General features: G+C 49.2%; 1 long non-coding RNA gene across 1 annotated transcript in view; it reads left to right on the forward strand.

Moving 5' to 3' along the window:
* LOC115167823 (uncharacterized) overlaps positions 1-20,330 on the forward strand; it is a 58,900-nt gene extending 38,570 nt beyond the window's left edge. The window contains exon 3 of the long non-coding RNA XR_003870576.1: positions 20,235-20,330. This is a non-coding gene — a long non-coding RNA (uncharacterized LOC115167823). The remainder of the gene's footprint in view (positions 1-20,234) is intronic.
* The last annotated feature ends 468 nt before the right edge of the window (positions 20,331-20,798 follow it).

Below are 20,798 nucleotides of genomic sequence, written 5' to 3' on the forward strand. Positions count from 1 at the left end.
AGGAACGGGGGAGAGCGAGAGAACGAGAGAGGTAAGAGAGAGGTGGTGATGGATGAAGCGAGGGAGGGAGGGAAGGGGGGATTGTCTGACGAGAGGGAAAAGAGAGCGAGAAGGAGGGATCAACAGGAGGAGAGAGAAAGGGGACAAGGTCACAGGGAGGATTGGTTGTAAAGATGGCAGCAAGGAAAAAATAGGGAAAAAAGGGATAGAGAGAGGGATAGAAAAACAGATGATATGCACAATGACGTATAGATCAATATGTTAGAGAACTAGAGAGGCGAGTCCCGGGGAGCATCGTTTGTTCACGTTATTGCCTTGTTTACATGTATTTCTGTGCACTATTCTGTTTTTTTGTAATGACAATGGTGTTGGCCATATTCATGATACTGAACCATGCTCTTCTCTCGTTAAACCGGAGAGATGTCATTGTGTTAGGGAAGGTGGGCTGTGTGCTCGCAATCTGCCAAGCAGGAGAGCTCACTGGGGAGAGCAGTGTTATTTATGCTAGCTATTGAAGTGCAGTGTTGTGCAGCGTTAGTGTTATCCTAGCTAATTTAGATTCTCCACACTGGTGTTTTTACGCTAGCTAAATGCTCTACAGTTTTGCGCTAGCTAGATGCTCCAAAGGCACCTGTTATTTTGCCTCAGGCCCTACTGCCAGTCACTGCAGCCACCCAAATACACGACTACACACATCAGCTGCCCCAAATACACGACTACACACATCAGCTGCCCCAAATACACGGCTACACACATCAGCTGCCCCAAATACACGACTACACACATCAGCTGCCCCAAATACACGACTACACACATCAGCTGCCCCAAACACACGACTACACACATGAGCTGCCCCAAATACACGACTACACACATGAGCTGCCCCAAATACACGACTACACACATCAGCTGCCCCAAATACACGACTACACACATCAGCTGCCCCAAATACACAACTACACACATCAGCTGCCCCAAATACACGACTACACACATCAGCTGCCCCAAATACATGACTAGACACATGAGCTGCCCCAAATACACGACTACACACATCAGCTGCCCCAAATACACGACTAGACACATCAGCTCCACCTGCCTTGAATAAAGGTTCGCCACTGCTCAAAGTCTTTACCCGCTGTTTTCCAAAGGAATACAACATTAAAGATACAACACGGGTTAAGAGATGAAAAGAGATCTCAAGGTAAGGTGTAAATAAAGTCTGCATCCCAAATGCTACCCTATTCCTATTTAGTGCAACACTTTTGACCAGGGCCCATGAGGAAAAGTGGGCCATTTGTGGCGAAGTCATTTCTGTTTCATATTTTAGCTTCTCTGTTAATTGTACAGCTTTTTTCTTAGTCTTTTAGTGTATTCCCCACTGGGACTTACAGGTGTAAACTATGCACAGACAGGTTCACTCTTAGTGAGTCTGGTCCTCTGTGTTTGTCGTTTTAGCACACTGCTGAGCTAAAGAGAGGCTGCTGTAAGGGTTGATGGTTGACGTGATGGTTTCTCCCTGGTTGCCCTGTGGTGTGTGTGTCTGTGTGATGAAGGAAGCCTGTTTGATTTAGATTCTGCAGATGGAGCTAGACTAACTGACAGGGTGTGTGTCAAGTGGGGGATCAGGCAGACGTGTCGGGGTGGAGTCTAGAATATGTTACTATGATTTAAGGAGTGAAGGGTCAGGCAAGGAGTGATTGAAAGGCAGGGGACATGATTACGAAACCTGCTGGGAGGGAAGGGGAAGGTGGAAGGGAGGGAGAGAGAGAAGAGGAGAAGGGAGGGAAAAGGGCGCCTGAATCTATAGAGAGAGAGAGAAGTGGGGCATTTTACAATGAAATAGAATAGCACACTATAGATACTTTATTGAGAAATGGAAATAATAATGCATGAATATATAATAATGGACAAAAAAGAGAGAGGAAAGATTAGCGTTATTTGAAAGATAATGGGTGGTTTTAAGAAGGGGAGAGATCTGGGCCTGTTGTCAACATCAGTTCAGTTCCCAGTGATGAAACAAGACAGTGTAGATTGTAGGTCTGGGTTTAGACAAGTACTCTATGAAGCACTACTACTACCTCTACCACTACCACTACTACCTCTACCACTACCACCTCTACCACTACCACTACTACCACTACCACTACTGCCTCTACTACTACCACTACTACCTCTACCACTACCACCTCTACCACTACCACTACTACCACTACCACTACTGCCTCTACTACTACCACTACTGCCTCTACTACTACCACTACTGCCTCTACTACTACTACTACTACCACTACTACCTCTACTACTACTACCACTACTGCCTCTACTACTACTACTACTACCACTACTACCTCTACTACTACTACCACTACTGCCTCTACTACTACCACTACTGCCTCTACTACTACCACTACTGCCTCTACTACTACCACTACTGCCACTACTACTACCTCTACTATTACTACCTCTGCTACTACTACTACTATTACTACCACTACTATTACTACTGCCACTACTACTGCTACTGCCACTACTACTATTACCACTACTACTGCCACTACTACTACTACCACTACTGCCTCAACTATTACTACCACTACTGCCACTACTACCACTACTACCTCTACTGCCAAGACTACTACCTCTATCACCTCTACTACTACCTCTACTGCCACTACTACTACTACCTCTACTGCCACTACTACCTCTACTTCAACACCACCACCAAACGCCAGTCATCACTTACCAACCCTGTTCTCTATCCTTACACATCTAGAGGAGACCTGCCAAATTTGGAATCCATTCCCCTTTTTACCGGGTTTTCTCACCTCCCTCCTTCCATATCTTTCTCCCTTCGTTTCTGCGCAAAGTGTGGTTTCATATGTCATGTCTGGATTCATGCATAGTCGGGTAGCAACCAAACCAAAGCCTTCCACTCCAGGCCTTAATCAGAATAATGTCTACTTGAGATTATTATTGGACATTACAGAAACGCTGACACAAAGGCCAATAAAATGAACCCAATTATACAATTGAACCATAGGCAAGGTCCCAAATGGCACCTTATTCCCTGTTTAGTGCACTACTTTTGACCAGAGCCCATAGGGTAGGACCTTGCTCAAAAGTAGTGCACTAAATTGGGAAGGGTGCCATCTGGAAAACTGATTTAGAGATGGGGTTCAAGATTAACACTGCTGGCAAATATGGAGATTTTATGGAATTCATTTGAGTGGATTACTTTATTAAATCTCTGTCAGTGGCAGACCTTTCGCTCGCATGTGTCCGTGTGTGTGTGTGTGTGTGTGTGTGTGTGTGTGAAAGAGGGTAATAACCCTTGAAAAACACAGGAAATGGACCTGTTTAATCATTCAACAGGAACCTCATCAAGTGTTATGACTACTAAATTGAAGTCATAAGAGAAATGAATGCCTAGTATGCCTTACCTCAAACAATCAAGTAATTTACAGAGCACAGTGGGTGTCAATGAGAGAGCCTTGTGTTCGATTAAAGCTGGGAAATGCACGAATCCTGTATTTATTCTACCAAATGATATCGTTAGGTTCTTCTCAGCTACAGACCCAGACGGAGACAGAGAAAGCACAAACCAGATGTATTCACCCAACTGGATGCTTCAGCTGAATAGCATAGTGAAAACTCACACACTTCTTTAAATACAGCGTATGGACCAAATGAGGGGCCGGATGACTGTCTGGCTCTGTTCTTCCTACTGCATTCTGTTATTCTCACGCCGCTCCCCAACTTTGACATTGAAGACAACCTCCTCGGTTCCCACAGAAACGAGACTGTTGGACGGTACCTAAACCATGACCCAGAGAGATTCTATCCTATTCTGCAGAACCCGTTCCAACTCCAGACAGATGGCTCCTATCCAACCCTTCTAGGATCATACTAGAAGTCAGAGTCTCCTTCTGTAATTGACAATTGCATATACAGCACCTTCAGAAAGTATTCAATACCCTCGACTTATTCCACGTTTTGTTGTGTTACAGCCCGAATTCAAAATGGATTACATTGATTGTTTTCCTGACCCATCTCCACACAATACCCCATAATGACAAAGTCAAAACATGTTTTTAGACATTTTTGCAAATGTATTGAAAACGTTATACAGAAACATCTCATTGTTAGAATGACCTTTTGGCAGTGTTTACAGCTGTGAACCTTTCTGGGTAAGTCTCTAAGGGCAGTGATTACAGCTGTGAACCTTTCTGGGTAAGTCTCTAAGGGCAGTGATTACAGCTGTGAACCTTTCTGGGTAAGTCTCTAAGGGCAGTGATTACAGCTGTGAACCTTTCTGGGTAAGTCTCTAAGGGCAGTGATTACAGCTGTGAACCTTTCTGGGTAAGTCTCTAAGGGCAGTGATTACAGCTGTGAACCTTTCTGGGTAAGTCTCTAAGGGCTTTGCACAACTGGATTGCACAATATTTGCACATTCTTTTTTAAATTCTTCAAGCCATGTCGAGTTGGTTATTGATCTAGAGGCGAAAGAAACACACACCTGTTTAGGCGAGGTGCTGGCTAGCGGAGTAGAACACCTGTTTAGGAGAGGTGCTGGCTAGCGGAGTAGAACACCTGTTTAGGAGAGGTGCTGGCTAGCGGAGTAGAACACCTGTTTAGGAGAGGTGCTGGCTAGCGGAGTAGAACACCTGTTTAGGCGAGGTGCTGGCTAGCGGAGTAGAACACCTGTTTAGGCGAGGTGCTGGCTAGCGGAGTAGAACACCTGTTTAGGAGAGGTGCTGGCTAGCGGAGTAGAACACCTGTTTAGGAGAGGTGCTGGCTAGCGGAGTAGAACACCTGTTTAGGAGAGGTGCTGGCTAGCAGAGTAGAACACCTGTTTAGGAGAGGTGCTGGCTAGCGGAGTAGAACACCTGTTTAGGAGAGGTGCTGGCTAGCGGAGTAGAACACCTGTTTAGGAGAGGTGCTGGCTAGCAGAGTAGAACACCTGTTTAGGAGAGGTGCTGGCTAGCGGAGTAGAACACCTGTTTAGGAGAGGTGCTGGCTAGCGGAGTAGAACACCTGTTTAGGAGAGGTGCTGGCTAGCGGAGTAGAACACCTGTTTAGGAGAGGTGCTGGCTAGCGGAGTAGAACACCTGTTTAGGAGAGGTGCTGGCTAGCGGAGTAGAACACCTGTTTAGGAGAGGTGCTGGCTAGCGGAGTAGAACACCTGTTTAGGAGAGGTGCTGGCTAGCGGAGTAGAACACCTGTTTAGGCGAGGTGCTGGCTGGCGGAGTAGAACACCTGTTTAGGAGAGATGCTGGCTAGCGGAGTAGAACACCTGTTTAGGAGAGGTGCTGGCTAGCGGAGTAGAACACCTGTTTAGGAGAGGTGCTGGCTAGCAGAGTAGAACACCTGTTTAGGAGAGGTGCTGGCTAGCGGAGTAGAACACCTGTTTAGGAGAGGTGCTGGCTAGCGGAGTAGAACACCTGTTTAGGAGAGGTGCTGGCTAGCAGAGTAGAACACCTGTTCAGGAGAGGTGCTGGCTAGCAGAGTAGAACACCTGTTTAGGAGAGGTGCTGGCTAGCGGAGTAGAACACCTGTTCAGGAGAGGTGCTGGCTAGCGGAGTAGAACACCTGTTTAGGCGAGGTGCTGGCTAGCGGAGTAGAACACCTGTTTAGGCGAGGTGCTGGCTAGCGGAGTAGAACACCTGTTTAGGAGAGGTGCTGGCTAGCGGAGTAGAACACCTGTTTATGCGAGGTGCTGGCTAGCGGAGTAGAACACCTGTTTAGGAGAGGTGCTGGCTTGCGGAGTAGAACACCTGTTTAGGAGAGGTGCTGGCTAGCGGAGTAGAACACCTGTTTAGGAGAGGTGCTGGCTAGCGGAGTAGAACACCTGTTCAGGAGAGGTGCTGGCTAGCGGAGTAGAACACCTGTTTAGGAGAGGTGCTGGCTAGCGGAGTAGAACACCTGTTTAGGAGAGGTGCTGGCTAGCGGAGTAGAACACCTGTTTAGGCGAGGTGCTGGCTAGCGGAGTAGAACACCTGTTTAGGAGAGGTGCTGGCTAGCGGAGTAGAACACCTGTTTAGGGAGAGGTGCTGGCTAGCGGAGTAGAACACCTGTTTAGGAGAGGTGCTGGCTAGCGGAGTAGAACACCTGTTTAGGAGAGGTGCTGGCTAGCGGAGTAGAACACCTGTTTAGGCGAGGTGCTGGCTAGCGGAGTAGAAAACCTGTTTAGGAGAGGTGCTGGCTAGCAGAGTAGAACACCTGTTTAGGCGAGGTGCTGGCTAGCTGAGTAGAACACCTGTTTAGGAGAGGTGCTGGCTAGCGGAGAAGAACACCTGTTTAGGAGAGGTGCTGGCTAGCAGAGTAGAACACCTGTTTAGGAGAGGTGCTGGCTAGCGGAGTAGAACACCTGTTTAGGAGAGGTGCTGGCTAGCGGAGTAGAACACCTGTTTAGGAGAGGTGCTGGCTAGCGGAGTAGAACACCTGTTTAGGCGAGGTGCTGGCTAGCGGAGTAGAACACCTGTTCAGGCGAGGTGCTGGCTAGCGGAGTAGAACACCTGTTTAGGCGAGGTGCTGGCTAGCGGAGTAGAACACCTGTTTAGGCGAGGTGCTGGCTAGCGGAGTAGAACACCTGTTTAGGAGAGGTGCTGGCTAGCGGAGTAGAACACCTGTTTAGGAGAGGTGCTGGCTAGCAGAGTAGAACACCTGTTTAGGAGAGGTGCTGGCTAGTGGAGTAGAACACCTGTTTAGGAGAGGTACTGGCAAGCGGAGTAGAACACCTGTTTAGGCGAGGTGCTGGCTAGTGGAGTAGAACACCTGTTTAGGAGAGGTACTGGCAAGCGGAGTAGAACACCTGTTTAGGAGAGGTGCTGGCTAGCGGAGTAGAACACCTGTTTAGGAGAGGTGCTGGCTAGCAGAGTAGAACACCTGTTTAGGAGAGGTGCTGGCTAGTGGAGTAGAACACCTGTTTAGGAGAGGTACTGGCAAGCGGAGTAGAACACCTGTTTAGGCGAGGTGCTGGCTAGTGGAGTAGAACACCTGTTTAGGAGAGGTACTGGCAAGCGGAGTAGAACACCTGTTTAGGAGAGGTGCTGGCTAGCAGAGTAGAACACCTGTTTAGGAGAGGTGCTGGCTAGTGGAGTAGAACACCTGTTTAGGAGAGGTGCTGGCTAGCGGAGTAGAACACCTGTTTAGGAGAGGTGCTGGCTAGCGGAGTAGAACACCTGTTTAGGCGAGGTGCTGGCTAGCGGAGTAGAACACCTGTTTAGGAGAGGTGCTGGCTAGCGGAGGTAGAACACCTGTTTAGGAGAGGTGCTGGCTAGCGGAGTAGAACACCTGTTTAGGAGAGGTGCTGGCTAGCGGAGTAGAACACCTGTTTAGGAGAGGTGCTGGCTAGCAGAGTAGAACACCTGTTTTAGGCGAGGTGCTGGCTAGCGGAGTAGAACCCTGTTTAGGAGAGGGTGCTGGCTAGCGGAGTAGAACACTGTTAGGCGAGGTGCTGGCTAGCGGAGTAGAACACCTGTTTAGGCGAGGTGCTGGCTAGCGGAGTAGAACACCTGTTTAGGAGAGGGCTGGCTAGCGGAGTAGAACACCTGTTTAGGAGAGGTGCTGGCTAGCGGAGTAGAACACCTGTTTAGGCGAGGTGCTGGCTAGCGGAGTAGAACACCTGTTTCAGGCGAGGTGCTGGCTAGCGGAGTAGAACACCTGTTTAGGAGAGGTGCTGGCTAGCGGAGTAGAACACCTGTTTAGGAGAGGTGCTGGCTAGCGGAGTAGAACACCTGTTTAGGAGAGGTGCTGGCTAGCGGAGTAGAACACCTGTTTAGCGAGGTGATGGCTAGCGGAGTAGAACACCTGTTTAGGCGAGGTGCTGGCTAGCGGAGTAGAACACCTGTTTAGGAGAGGTGCTGGCTAGCGGAGTAGAACACCTGTTTAGGAGAGGTGCTGGCTAGCGGAGGAGAACACCTGTTTAGGAGAGGTGCTGGCTAGCGGAGTAGAACACCTGTTTAGGCGAGGTGCTGGCTAGCGGAGTAGAACACCTGTTTAGGCGAGGTGCTGGCTAGCGGAGTAGAACACCTGTTTAGGAGAAGTGCTGGCTAGCGGAGTAGAACACCTGTTTAGGAGAGGTGCTGGCTAGCGGAGTAGAACACCTGTTTAGGAGAGGTGCTGGCTAGCGGAGTAGAACACCTGTTTAGGAGAGGTGCTGGCTAGCGGAGTAGAACAACTGTTTAGGCGAGGTGCTGGCTAGCGGAGTAGAACACCTGTTTAGGAGAGGTGCTGGCTAGCAGAGTAGAACACCTGTTTAGGAGAGGTGCTGGCTAGTGTAGTAGAACACCTGTTTAGGAGAGGTACTGGCAAGCGGAGTAGAACACCTGTTTAGGCGAGGTGCTGGCTAGTGGAGTAGAATACCTGTTTAGGAGAGGTACTGGCAAGCGGAGTAGAACACCTGTTTAGGAGAGGTGCTGGCTAGCGGAGTAGAACACCTGTTTAGGAGAGGTGCTGGCTAGCGGAGTAGAACACCTGTTTAGGAGAGGTGCTGGCTAGCGGAGTAGAACACCTGTTTAGGAGAGGTGCTGGCTAGCGGAGTAGAACACCTGTTTAGGCGAGGTGCTGGCTAGCGGAGTAGAACACCTGTTTAGGAGAGGTGCTGGCTAGCGGAGTAGAACACCTGTTTAGGAGAGGTGCTGGCTAGCGGAGTAGAACACCTGTTTAGGCGAGGTGCTGGCTAGCGGAGTAGAACACCTGTTTAGGAGAGGTGCTGGCTAGCAGAGTAGAACACCTGTTTAGCTGAGGTGCTGGCTAGCGGAGTAGAACACCTGTTCAGGCGAGGTGCTGGCTAGCGGAGTAGAACACCTGTTTAGGAGAGGTGCTGGCTAGCGGAGTAGAACACCTGTTTAGGCGAGGTGCTGGCTAGCGGAGTAGAACACCTGTTTAGGAGAGGTGCTGGCTAGCGGAGTAGAACACCTGTTTAGGAGAGGTGCTGGCTAGCAGAGTAGAACACCTGTTTAGGAGAGGTGCTGGCTAGCGGAGTAGAACACCTGTTTAGGAGAGGTGCTGGCTAGCGGAGTAGAACACCTGTTTAGGAGAGGTGCTGGCTAGCGGAGTAGAACACCTGTTTAGGCGAGGTGCTGGCTAGCGGAGTAGAACACCTGTTTAGGCGAGGTGCTGGCTAGCGGAGTAGAACACCTGTTTAGGAGAGGTGCTGGCTAGCGGAGTAGAACACCTGTTTAGGAGAGGTGCTGGCTAGCGGAGTAGAACACCTGTTTAGGAGAGGTGCTGGCTAGCGGAGTAGAACACCTGTTCAGGCGAGGTGCTGGCTAGCGGAGTAGAACACCTGTTTAGGCGAGGTGCTGGCTAGCGGAGTAGAACACCTGTTTAGGAGAGGTGCTGGCTAGCGGAGTAGAACACCTGTTTAGGAGAGGTGCTGGCTAGCGGAGTAGAACACCTGTTTAGGAGAGGTGATGGCTAGCGGAGTAGAACACCTGTTTAGGCGAGGTGCTGGCTAGCGGAGTAGAACACCTGTTTAGGCGAGGTGCTGGCTAGCGGAGTAGAACACCTGTTTAGGCGAGGTGCTGGCTAGCGGAGTAGAACACCTGTTTAGGAGAAGTGCTGGCTAGCGGAGTAGAACACCTGTTTAGGAGAGGTGCTGGCTAGCGGAGTAGAACACCTGTTTAGGAGAGGTGCTGGCTAGCGGAGTAGAACACCTGTTTAGGAGAGGTGCTGGCTAGCGGAGTAGAACAACTGTTTAGGCGAGGTGCTGGCTAGCGGAGTAGAACACCTGTTTAGGAGAAGTGCTGGCTAGCGGAGTAGAACACCTGTTTAGGAGAGGTGCTGGCTAGCGGAGTAGAACACCTGTTTAGGAGAGGTGCTGGCTAGCGGAGTAGAACACCTGTTTAGGTGAGGTGCTGGCTAGCAGAGTAGAACACCTGTTTAGGAGAGGTGCTGGCTAGCAGAGTAGAACACCTGTTTAGGAGAGGTGCTGGTTAGCGGAGTAGAACACCTGTTTAGGAGAGGTGCTGGCTAGCGGAGTAGAACACCTGTTTAGGAGAGGTGCTGGTTAGCGGAGTAGAACACCTGTTTAGGAGAGGTGCTGGCTAGTGGAGTAGAACACCTGTTTAGGAGAGGTGCTGGCTAGCGGAGTAGAACACCTGTTTAGGCGAGGTGCTGGCTAGCGGAGCAGAACACCTGTTTAGGTGAGGTGCTGGCTAGCGGAGTTGAACACCTGTTTAGGCGAGGTGCTGGCTAGCGGAGTAGAACACCTGTTTAGGAGAGGTGCTGGCTAGCGGAGTAGAACACCTGTTTAGGAGAGGTGCTGGCTAGCAGAGTAGAACACCTGTTTAGGAGAGGTGTTGGCTAGCAGAGTAGAACACCTGTTTAGGAGAGGTGCTGGCTAGCGGAGTAGAACACCTGTTTAGGAGAGGTGCTGGCTAGCAAAGTAGAACACCTGTTTAGGCGAGGTGCTGGCTAGCGGAGTAGAACACCTGTTTAGGAGAGGTGCTGGCTAGCGGAGTAGAACACCTGTTTAGGCGAGGTGCTGGCTAGCAGAGTAGAACACCTGTTTAGGCGAGGTGCTGGCTAGCGGAGTAGAACACCTGTTTAGGCGAGGTGCTGGCTAGCGGAGTAGAACATTTGTTTAGGAGAGGTGCTGGCTAGCGGAGTAGAACACCTGTTTAGGAGAGGTGCTGGCTAGCGGAGTAGAACACCTGTTTAGGTGAGGTGCTGGCTAGCGGAGTAGAACACCTGTTCAGGAGAGGTGCTGGCTAGCAGAGTAGAACACCTGTTCAGGAGAGGTGCTGGCTAGCAGAGTAGAACACCTGTTTAGGAGAGGTGCTGGCTAGCGGAGTAGAACACCTGTTCAGGAGAGGTGCTGGCTAGCGGAGTAGAACACCTGTTTAGGCGAGGTGCTGGCTAGCGGAGTAGAACACCTGTTTAGGCGAGGTGCTGGCTAGCGGAGTAGAACACCTGTTTAGGAGAGGTGCTGGCTAGCGGAGTAGAACACCTGTTTATGCGAGGTGCTGGCTAGCGGAGTAGAACACCTGTTTAGGAGAGGTGCTGGCTTGCGGAGTAGAACACCTGTTTAGGAGAGGTGCTGGCTAGCGGAGTAGAACACCTGTTTAGGAGAGGTGCTGGCTAGCGGAGTAGAACACCTGTTTAGGAGAGGTGCTGGCTAGCGGAGTAGAACACCTGTTTAGGAGAGGTGCTGGCTAGCGGAGTAGAACACCTGTTTAGGCGAGGTGCTGGCTAGCGGAGTAGAACACCTGTTTAGGCGAGGTGCTGGCTAGCGGAGTAGAACACCTGTTTAGGAGAGGTGCTGGCTAGCGGAGTAGAACACCTGTTTAGGAGAGGTGCTGGCTAGCGGAGTAGAACACCTGTTTAGGAGAGGTGCTGGCTAGCGGAGTAGAACACCTGTTTAGGCGAGGTGCTGGCTAGCGGAGTAGAAAACCTGTTTAGGAGAGGTGCTGGCTAGCAGAGTAGAACACCTGTTTAGGCGAGGTGCTGGCTAGCTGAGTAGAACACCTGTTTAGGAGAGGTGCTGGCTAGCGGAGAAGAACACCTGTTTAGGAGAGGTGCTGGCTAGCAGAGTAGAACACCTGTTTAGGAGAGGTGCTGGCTAGCGGAGTAGAACACCTGTTTAGGAGAGGTGCTGGCTAGCGGAGTAGAACACCTGTTTAGGAGAGGTGCTGGCTAGCGGAGTAGAACACCTGTTTAGGCGAGGTGCTGGCTAGCGGAGTAGAACACCTGTTCAGGCGAGGTGCTGGCTAGCGGAGTAGAACACCTGTTCAGGCGAGGTGCTGGCTAGCGGAGTAGAACACCTGTTTAGGCGAGGTGCTGGCTAGCGGAGTAGAACACCTGTTTAGGCGAGGTGCTGGCTAGCGGAGTAGAACACCTGTTTAGGAGAGGTGCTGGCTAGCGGAGTAGAACACCTGTTTGGAAGAGGTGCTGGCTAGCGGAGTAGAACACCTGTTTGGGAGAGGTGCTGGCTAGGATAACACCTGTTTAGGAGAGGTGCTGGCTAGCGGAGTAGAACACCTGTTTAGGAGAGGTGCTGGCTAGCGGAGTAGAACACCTGTTTAGGAGAGGTGCTGGCTAGCGGAGTAGAACACCTGTTTAGGAGAGGTGCTGGCTAGCGGAGTAGAACACCTGTTTAGGAGAGGTGCTGGCTAGCGGAGTAGAACACCTGTTTAGGCGAGGTGCTGGCTAGCGGAGTAGAACACCTGTTCAGGCGAGGTGCTGGCTAGCGGAGTAGAACACCTGTTTAGGCGAGGTGCTGGCTAGCGGAGTAGAACACCTGTTTAGGTGAGGTGCTGGCTAGCGGAGTAGAACACCTGTTTAGGCGAGGTGCTGGCTAGCGGAGTAGAACACCTGTTTAGGCGAGGTGCTGGCTAGCGGAGTAGAACACCTGTTTAGGCGAGGTGCTGGCTAGCGGAGTAGAACACCTGTTTAGGAGAGGTGCTGGCTAGCGGAGTAGAACACCTGTTTAGGAGAGGTGCTGGCTAGCGGAGTAGAACACCTGTTTAGGCGAGGTGCTGGCTAGCGGAGTAGAACACCTGTTTAGGAGAGGTGCTGGCTAGCGGAGTAGAACACCTGTTTAGGCGAGGTGCTGGCTAGCGGAGTAGAACACCTGTTTAGGCGAGGTGCTGGCTAGCGGAGTAGAACACCTGTTTAGGCGAGGTGCTGGCTAGCGGAGTAGAACACCTGTTTAGGCGAGGTGCTGGCTAGCGGAGTAGAACACCTGTTTAGGCGAGGTGCTGGCTAGCGGAGTAGAATACCTGTTTAGGAGAGGTGCTGGCTAGCGGAGTAGAACACCTGTTTAGGCGAGGTGCTGGCTAGCGGAGTAGAACACCTGTTTAGGCGAGGTGCTGGCTAGCGGAGTAGAACACCTGTTCAGGCGAGGTGCTGGCTAGCGGAGTAGAACACCTGTTCAGGCGAGGTGCTGGCTAGCGGAGTAGAACACCTGTTAGGCGAGGTGCTGGCTAGCGGAGTAGAACACCTGTTTAGGCGAGGTGCTGGCTAGCGGAGTAGAACACCTGTTTAGGCGAGGTGCTGGCTAGCGGAGTAGAACACCTGTTTAGGAGAGGTGCTGGCTAGCGGAGTAGAACACCTGTTTAGGAGAGGTGCTGGCTAGCGGAGTAGAACACCTGTTTAGGAGAGGTGCTGGCTAGCGGAGTAGAACACCTGTTTAGGCGAGGTGCTGGCTAGCGGAGTAGAACACCTGTTTAGGCGAGGTGCTGGCTAGCGGAGTAGAACACCTGTTCAGGCGAGGTGCTGGCTAGAGGAGTAGAACACCTGTTCAGGCGAGGTGCTGGCTAGCGGAGTAGAACACCTGTTTAGGAGAGGTGCTGGCTAGCGGAGTAGAACACCTGTTTAGGAGAGGTGCTGGCTAGCGGAGTAGAACACCTGTTTAGGCGAGGTGCTGGCTAGCGGAGTAGAACACCTGTTTAGGAGAGGTGCTGGCTAGCGGAGTAGAACACCTGTTTAGGCGAGGTGCTGGCTAGCGGAGTAGAACACCTGTTTAGGAGAGGTGCTGGCTAGCGGAGTAGAACACCTGTTTAGGAGAGGTGCTGGCTAGCGGAGTAGAACACCTGTTTAGGCGAGGTGCTGGCTAGCGGAGTAGAACACCTGTTTAGGAGAGGTGCTGGCTAGCGGAGTAGAACACCTGTTTAGGAGAGGTGCTGGCTAGCGGAGTAGAACACCTGTTTAGGAGAGGTGCTGGCTAGCGGAGTAGAACACTTGAAAAATGAATGGAGAGCTGCACACTCTAGGAGCTCAGATGCAATAATTTAACCTAATAACCAACGTTTCGACAAACAAGCTGTCTTAATCAGGGTAAGTTGGTTATTGCTCATTGCTAGACAGACATTTTCATGTCTTTGCATAAATTTTAAATCCTATTTTATTCAAATCTGTAACTAGGCCACTCGGGAACATTTCAATGTCATCTTGGTAAGCATCCCCAGTGTATATTTGGACTTGTGTTTTAGGTTATTGTCTTGCTGAAAGGAGAATTTATCTCCCAGTGTCACGTTCTTGAAAATGATCAGACCAAGGCGTGAGTATAGTTCCACATATTTATTTAAGTGAAACTAACAAAACAAAATAACAAAACTTACAGAGGACGTAGTGCCCAAACACACTAACAATCAATCAGTATCCCACAAAACACAGGTGGGGAAATAACTACCTTAATATGATCCCCAATCAGAGGCAACGATAAACAGCTGCCTCTAATTGGGAACCATATTAGCACCAACATAGAAATAAACATACTAGATCACCCCCTAGTCACCCCCTGACCTACTACACCATAGAGAACCAAGGGCTCTCTATGGTCAGGACGTGACACCCAGTGTCTGTTGGAAAGCAGACTGAACCAGATTTTCCTCTATGATTTTGCCTGTGCTTAGCTCTATTCCATTTATTTTTAATCTAAAAAACTCCCCAGTCCTTGCCGATGACAAGCATACCCAGAACATGATGCAGCCACCAAAATGCTTGAAAATATGAAGAGTGGTACTCAGTGATGTGTTGTGTTGGATTTGCCCCAAACACAACACTTAACACTATATTCAGGACATAAAGTTCACTTCTTTAACACATTTTTTGAAGTTTTACTTTAGTGCCTTATTGCAAACAGGATGCATGTGTTTGAATATTTGTATTCTGTACAGGCTTTCTTCTTTTCACTCTGTCAATTAGGTTAGTATTGTGGAGTAACTACAATGTTGTTGATCCATCCTCAGTTCTGTGCTTGAAATTCACTGCTCGAGTGAGGGATCCTACAGATCATTGTATGTGTGAGGCACAGAGATGAAGCATAATTCCACTATGACATTATTGTGTGTGTGTGTGTGTGTGTGTGTGTGTGTAGGCCAGTGACACAATCTCAATTTAATCCGTTTTAAATTCATGTTGAAACACAGCAAATTGTGGAAAAAATCAAGGCTTTCGGAAGGCACAAGCTCAAACCAACCCATAACAAGATTAGAATTGGAATCTCCCATAAACATAGAGTTCCTGTAACCTTAGAAAAGGAAATGGTTTCAGAACAAAAAGAGGAAAACAAGAAACAGACAGAATGCGTAACGGAGAGAGAAAACCACAGAGATAAGAGAGGAGATGGCAGAAGAGAAGTAGAGACGAGAAAGATAAAAAGAGGGGAGAAGTGAAGAGAAACTGTCTTCCCCCGTCTGCCCTTCTCTCTGTCTTTCTGAGACCCTGACCCTTCATCCCTCTCTCTCTTGCTCTGTCACTCCGAGAAAATTATGTCTTTGTCTATGAGTCATCGTAAGAATTCCCCTCTTCCTACCCTCATCCTCCCATCCCTTTCACCACATGCCACTCCAATCAAAGAGGCTTTATGGGCACATCTCTGACTAAAATTAGCCTAAATCGCCCCTCTGTCCTGGACAGTCTGCACTGTGGGTGGATGAAGAGGTCTGTTAACTGTTGCGGAAGTGTGTGTCTGTGTTTGTGCATGCGTGTGTAAGCGTGTGAGAGAGAGTGTGTGTGTGTGTGTGTGTCACATTGTCAAAGTAAAGAAGTTTTAGAAGTGTGTGTGTGTGTGTGAGTGTATGGGTCTCATGACTACATGCCAGTACGTAATAAATGACTTCCGTCCTATTGGTATTTACACAACTCCTCAATCCTCCACTGTGTCTGTCTGACGCCAACACATCTTGTACTCTATACAAGTATACTGTACTATGCATAATACTGACTACCAGAATATATTACTACTGCTGCTGGCAGGCAGAGATGAAGGATGTTCCTATTGTCATGTCGATGATTCAAGTGATGTGAAGAAGGGAAGTGTATAAGCATTTCGCTGACGCTTCTGCTGATGTAAAATAGGGCTTTATCAATGAATGTGTTTGATTGTACAGTAGTGGGTTGTAAAAGTTTCAGTGGCAGAGCTGTTCTAGGATCAGGTACCCCCTCGTATTCATTCTAATCTAAAATACAATACTGATCCCAGATCTGTGGGTCGTGCTGAGGCTCTGGGAGACGAGTTAGGGGACTTGGCTGTCTGGAGCTCACTGGGAGATTGGAACAGTGGAATTTATGGAACATGACTGCTTGGCATTGAATGACTGACCTATGAAATGACTAGCACAAATGATTCTCGTTCAAAAGAATCATTGAATGACTGACCTGTCAAGTGACTGACACAAATGATTCTCGTTCAAAGGATCATTGAATGCCACGGTGTCGAATCATCATGAATTTCAATTGAAGTTAAGTAGCTTGTCGTCTCTTGTTTTATTGAACCTACTGGAGTCTCACGTTGCCAGACTTTCTCGTCTCACATTCCATTGAACCTAAAAGTAGGAACAAGTGAAATGGATATAGCTCACATTCTCATTGAATTAGAAAATGTAACTCCATAAATAAGCGCGTAACGTCCAGTCTTGTGAATGTAGTACGCACAGTACACCCTAGCGTCTCTGTCTGTATCCTATGACTACAGGAGGAGGGTAAGAGGGCCACTTTGCTCCTGTCAGTGTGTGTGTGTGAGAGCCATAATATGTTCCTTCCAAGTGTCTGTCTGTGTGCATGTCAGCCATGATATATTCATTAGGCTTGGATTAGGTGGCGGAGGAGGGGATCAGTTGTATAGTGTGCATAATCCCTATACGCGGGTGCTAATTTAATCTCACCTACTGTGCCAGTCCCATTATACCAGCCACCCAGGAGGAGACAGAGGGGGACGGGGGTGACACAGGACCGGGGGGGAGATAAATATATATATATACATATATGAGATAATGATGAAAGAGAGAGAGAGCGAGACAGAGAACGGCAACCTCGGCATCTATTCCATTTGACAGTACTGTTAAAAATTCCATGTTGATAAAACGCTCTTACATCTATCCCACCCACCCCCGAATACCGCACGGGGGGTAGCGCACGGGGGGGTAGCGCACGACGAGACGAAAGAGAGGGGAGCAGAGGGGGAGAGAATGACAACAGTCATGTCTGTTCTATTTGACGTTGAAACGTTTCCTGTTGATACAACAGGTCGTACAGTTTGTCTTTGTTTTGCGACTGAAAGGCTGCTCGTGCATTCTGGTGCTTGTCCCGCTGTCTTTTGAGTTGAGAGAGAGAGGAGAGGAGATGGAGAGCGAGGGTGGAGGAGAGGTGGAGATGGAAAGCTTGCAGTAAGTTAGTCAGTCAGCCTCTTCAGCTGTCATTCTGGAGACGGAGACAGAGACGGTTGAATATATTTTGCGTCCACTATAGTTTGACATGCGTGGAACTACGGTGGTTCATTTCTAATGCTATAGGTAGTGGCTGCTGGTGTACACTGGGCCGTATCGGACCACCCACCTTAACTATGGACAACTATCCTATCCTACCTCCACTTCCCTTTACAACCACTGGAAAAGTGTGTGTGTGTGTGTGTGTGTGTGTGTGTGTGTGTGTGTGTGTGTGTGTGTGTAACTCCATCCTAGGTCTAGAGCATCCCAAGTGCAGTTTATGTAATACACTCCAACATGCCATGTTCACCGCAATATAGACATACATTATCCAGTTAATTATAGCATGCCAACTGAGCACTTTGAGCACTGTGCATTACGTCTATAACATGCCAGGCAAGTGCACTGCATTTGAATTTATGTAATGCACTCCTAACAGGGATCGTTTATATTGCTTCTCTCTCGTCTTCTCCTGCTTCATTTACTGTACAGTAAATGCCAGAGTGAATGAGGTCAGATAGCTACCATACAGTACCTCAGGCTGCACTGCTACCTGGGGTCAGCGGGGTTGTGTGTGTGTGTGTGTGTGTGTGTGTGTGTGTGTGTGTGTGTGTGTGTGTGTGTGTGTGTGTGTGTGTGTGCATTGCAGAGCCTTCAGACTGAAGGATGAGAGCGAGTTCAATTGGGCGTGTAGAAGTAAGAAACAGTGCTGAAGCTGAAATAATGAGGCAGTGTGTATCCTCCTATGAAGCTGTGGGTGTGTGTGTCCCGTACCCTTGCCACCACTGCTGTGTGTGTAGTCACCTATTAAACTGTCTGTTTATATCAACATCAAACTTCATCATGCAGCGGGAAGGAACGATAACTGGACTTCATATTTGTGTGCAAACTTTTGGCTAAGAAGTAACTCTTGTTTGACAAACGTTACGAGGAAGCAAGGAGCTGGGGTAATGCCTGGATGATGCCGTCTCACTTAAGTGGAGAGACAGTCTAGATTTGTAGTCCACTCACTCACTCCTGAACTGTAGCAAGGTGAAAAGGTAACTGTATACTGGAGGGAATGCAGTGTGAGGAGAGGAGAGGAGAGGAGAAGATGGCAGAGGAGAGGAGAAGAAGGCGGAGGAGAGGAAAGCAAGAAGAGGGAGGAGAGGAGATGGAGAGGAGATGGAGGGAACAAGAACTGTAGGAAGACATTGAAAGGCATGGATACAGGGAACTGGGGAAACTGTAGGGGGTCTGGGAACGTTTTCATTTCAGAGGAGAGGACAGTAGAGGAGGGCAGGGGAGAGGAAGCCAATGAGACTAAAATTCGGGAGCAGATGGGAGATGATGAGGGAGAGGAGGGGTAGACAAAGCCATCAGAGGAGGAGAGAATAGACAGAGGCCCCGGCCAATACTAACGAGCCTAATGAGGTAATTACAGAGTTAAGTAACCGGGTGACCCCCAGGCTACAGGGCTGCCGGGGTTATGGAGAGGGGAGACAGGGGGAGGAGTGTTAACTACAGGGCTGGGGGTGGGTTTACAGGCGGTGGGGGTGAGGAGGGGAAGACGGGGAGAGGAGTCACTGTGTTAATTAACTCAGCCATGGCTGGGGTGGGGCAAGGAGTGGGAGAGGAGGGTGGAGGAGAGGAACTAAAGAACGGAAACTCCATTACCCAGTAACCTTTTAGCAGTGTGGACTGGGTTATTAGGAAGTGATCCGCTCAGGGCCTGACAAAACAGAGGAGAGAGAGAGTGGAAAGTGCGTGGGCTGGAGATGGGGAGACAATGTGGTGGCTGGTGGGATACAGAGAGGGAGGGAGAGCGGGGGAAGAGACGGGGAGTCGATGTGGTGGGATATGCAGAGAAAAGAAGAGGGGGAGAGAGAACACAAAGCAGACAGGTGGGAGTCGAGGGAGAGAGATGCCTGCAGCGATGGAAATGTCACAGAGCACAGAGGCAGAGCGGAAGGCTGAGACACACCTGGCATCAAAACACACAGACACAGCTCCTAATGCGACCCAGCTCACCTGCTTCCGTTCTGGCTGTATACACAATTACACTATGACACTAATTACTGAGCAACAGAAACACAGCACAGCACTAGGAGATAAGGCAACATACTGTAGTGACTCAACTAATGATACATCAATATTTAGCTTTTCTTTGCATGTGTCTGTCTGTCTGTCCTCCCTCCCTCGCTAAGAGACAGTGTGACCGTGTGTTTTCTTTATGGACAGTGCGAATGGTGTCTTTATCAGCCTGTGGTGCACTAGACAACAAGCGGCAGGTAGCCTAGCAGTTAAGAGCGTTGGTCCAGTAACCAAAGGGTCGCAAGTTCAAATCCCAAGCTGACTAGGTGAAAAATCTGTCGACCTGCACTTCAAGGGAAACTCCATCCAAAAACGATCTTTTGGTATTTGTTTCATTAGTCCATTGTTGATATAGCCCCAGTTTATTTTGCCATGTCAGCAATCAAGTTTTCAAGATATGTAACTTTCAAAATACAGAAATCTGGCCTGTATGATGCATTTTTGCATCATTTGATGCAAAACGCAGCATCGGATGATGCAAAACTTGATTTCTGACATGCAATACATTTTGGGACTATATCAACAATGGACTAATGAAACAAGTACCAGAAAGATGACCACTGAGTGGAGTTTTCCTTTCGTGGTGGAAAAGTACTCAATTGTCGTAATGCCTGGAGACAGTTTTTCTGTTAGCTTTTTCTTGACTATAAACCTGAACAGGAAATATCTCTGGCTAATTGGGTATAACTAGCCCTAGTCGTGATCAGGAAGAAATCCTGTCCCTATACCACTGCCCCTTGTTATTGACATTGTGATGACTGGACACATGTTAGCTGTCTCCTGGCAGTGCTTGCTGACCCCTTCTCCTGTACTCTACTCCTCCTAACCAGCATGGTTAACATGGTTAGAGCTACATTACAGCTAATCAGGACATATTCAATTGAGTTAGCAGCCATTACAGAGTGCTTTTATGGTGGTGTACGCTTTCTACCCATCTGCCCTTTCACCCTGGTGTGTGTGTGTGTGTGTGTGTGTGTGTGTGTGTGTGTGTATATGAATGAACAGTGTCAGACCTTGTCGGCAGAACTCCTCATCTCAGGCTCATCAACTAGTCTTCTAGCCTCAGCGAAAGGTCAGTATCGATTCTTTCTCTCGTTCTTTCTCTTTTTCTTCTCCCTCTCCTCTCTCTGTTCTCTTGCTCTGTCCTCTCTCTCTCTCGCTCGGTCCTCTCTCTCACTCTGTCCTCTTTCGCCCTGTCCTCTCTCTCTCTCTCTCTCTCTCTCTCTCTCTGTCGTCTCTTTCTCTATCCTCTCTCTCTGTCGTCTCTCTCTCTGTCCTTTCTCTCTCTGTCCTCTCTCTCTCTGTCCTCTCTCTCTCTCTGTCCTCTCTCTCTCTCTGTCCTCTCTCTCTCTCTTTGTCCTCTCTCTCTCTGTCCTCTCTCTCTCTCTCCATCCGGCGTGATTCTGAGAGAGAGAGGCAACGAGGGTAGGAGGGATAGAGAGACTAGCCCAGGCAGCCACACACCGCACACTGAAAATGATAAGAGTGAGCCTGAAATCCCTACTCTGCTTATTCACTGTATACACATGGGACAGGCTAAAGATACTCTCTAGATCCCTTCACTGTCTG

The sequence above is a fragment of the Salmo trutta genome, chromosome 30, assembly GCF_901001165.1.
Source record: "Salmo trutta chromosome 30, fSalTru1.1, whole genome shotgun sequence".
NCBI lineage: Eukaryota > Metazoa > Chordata > Actinopteri > Salmoniformes > Salmonidae > Salmo > Salmo trutta.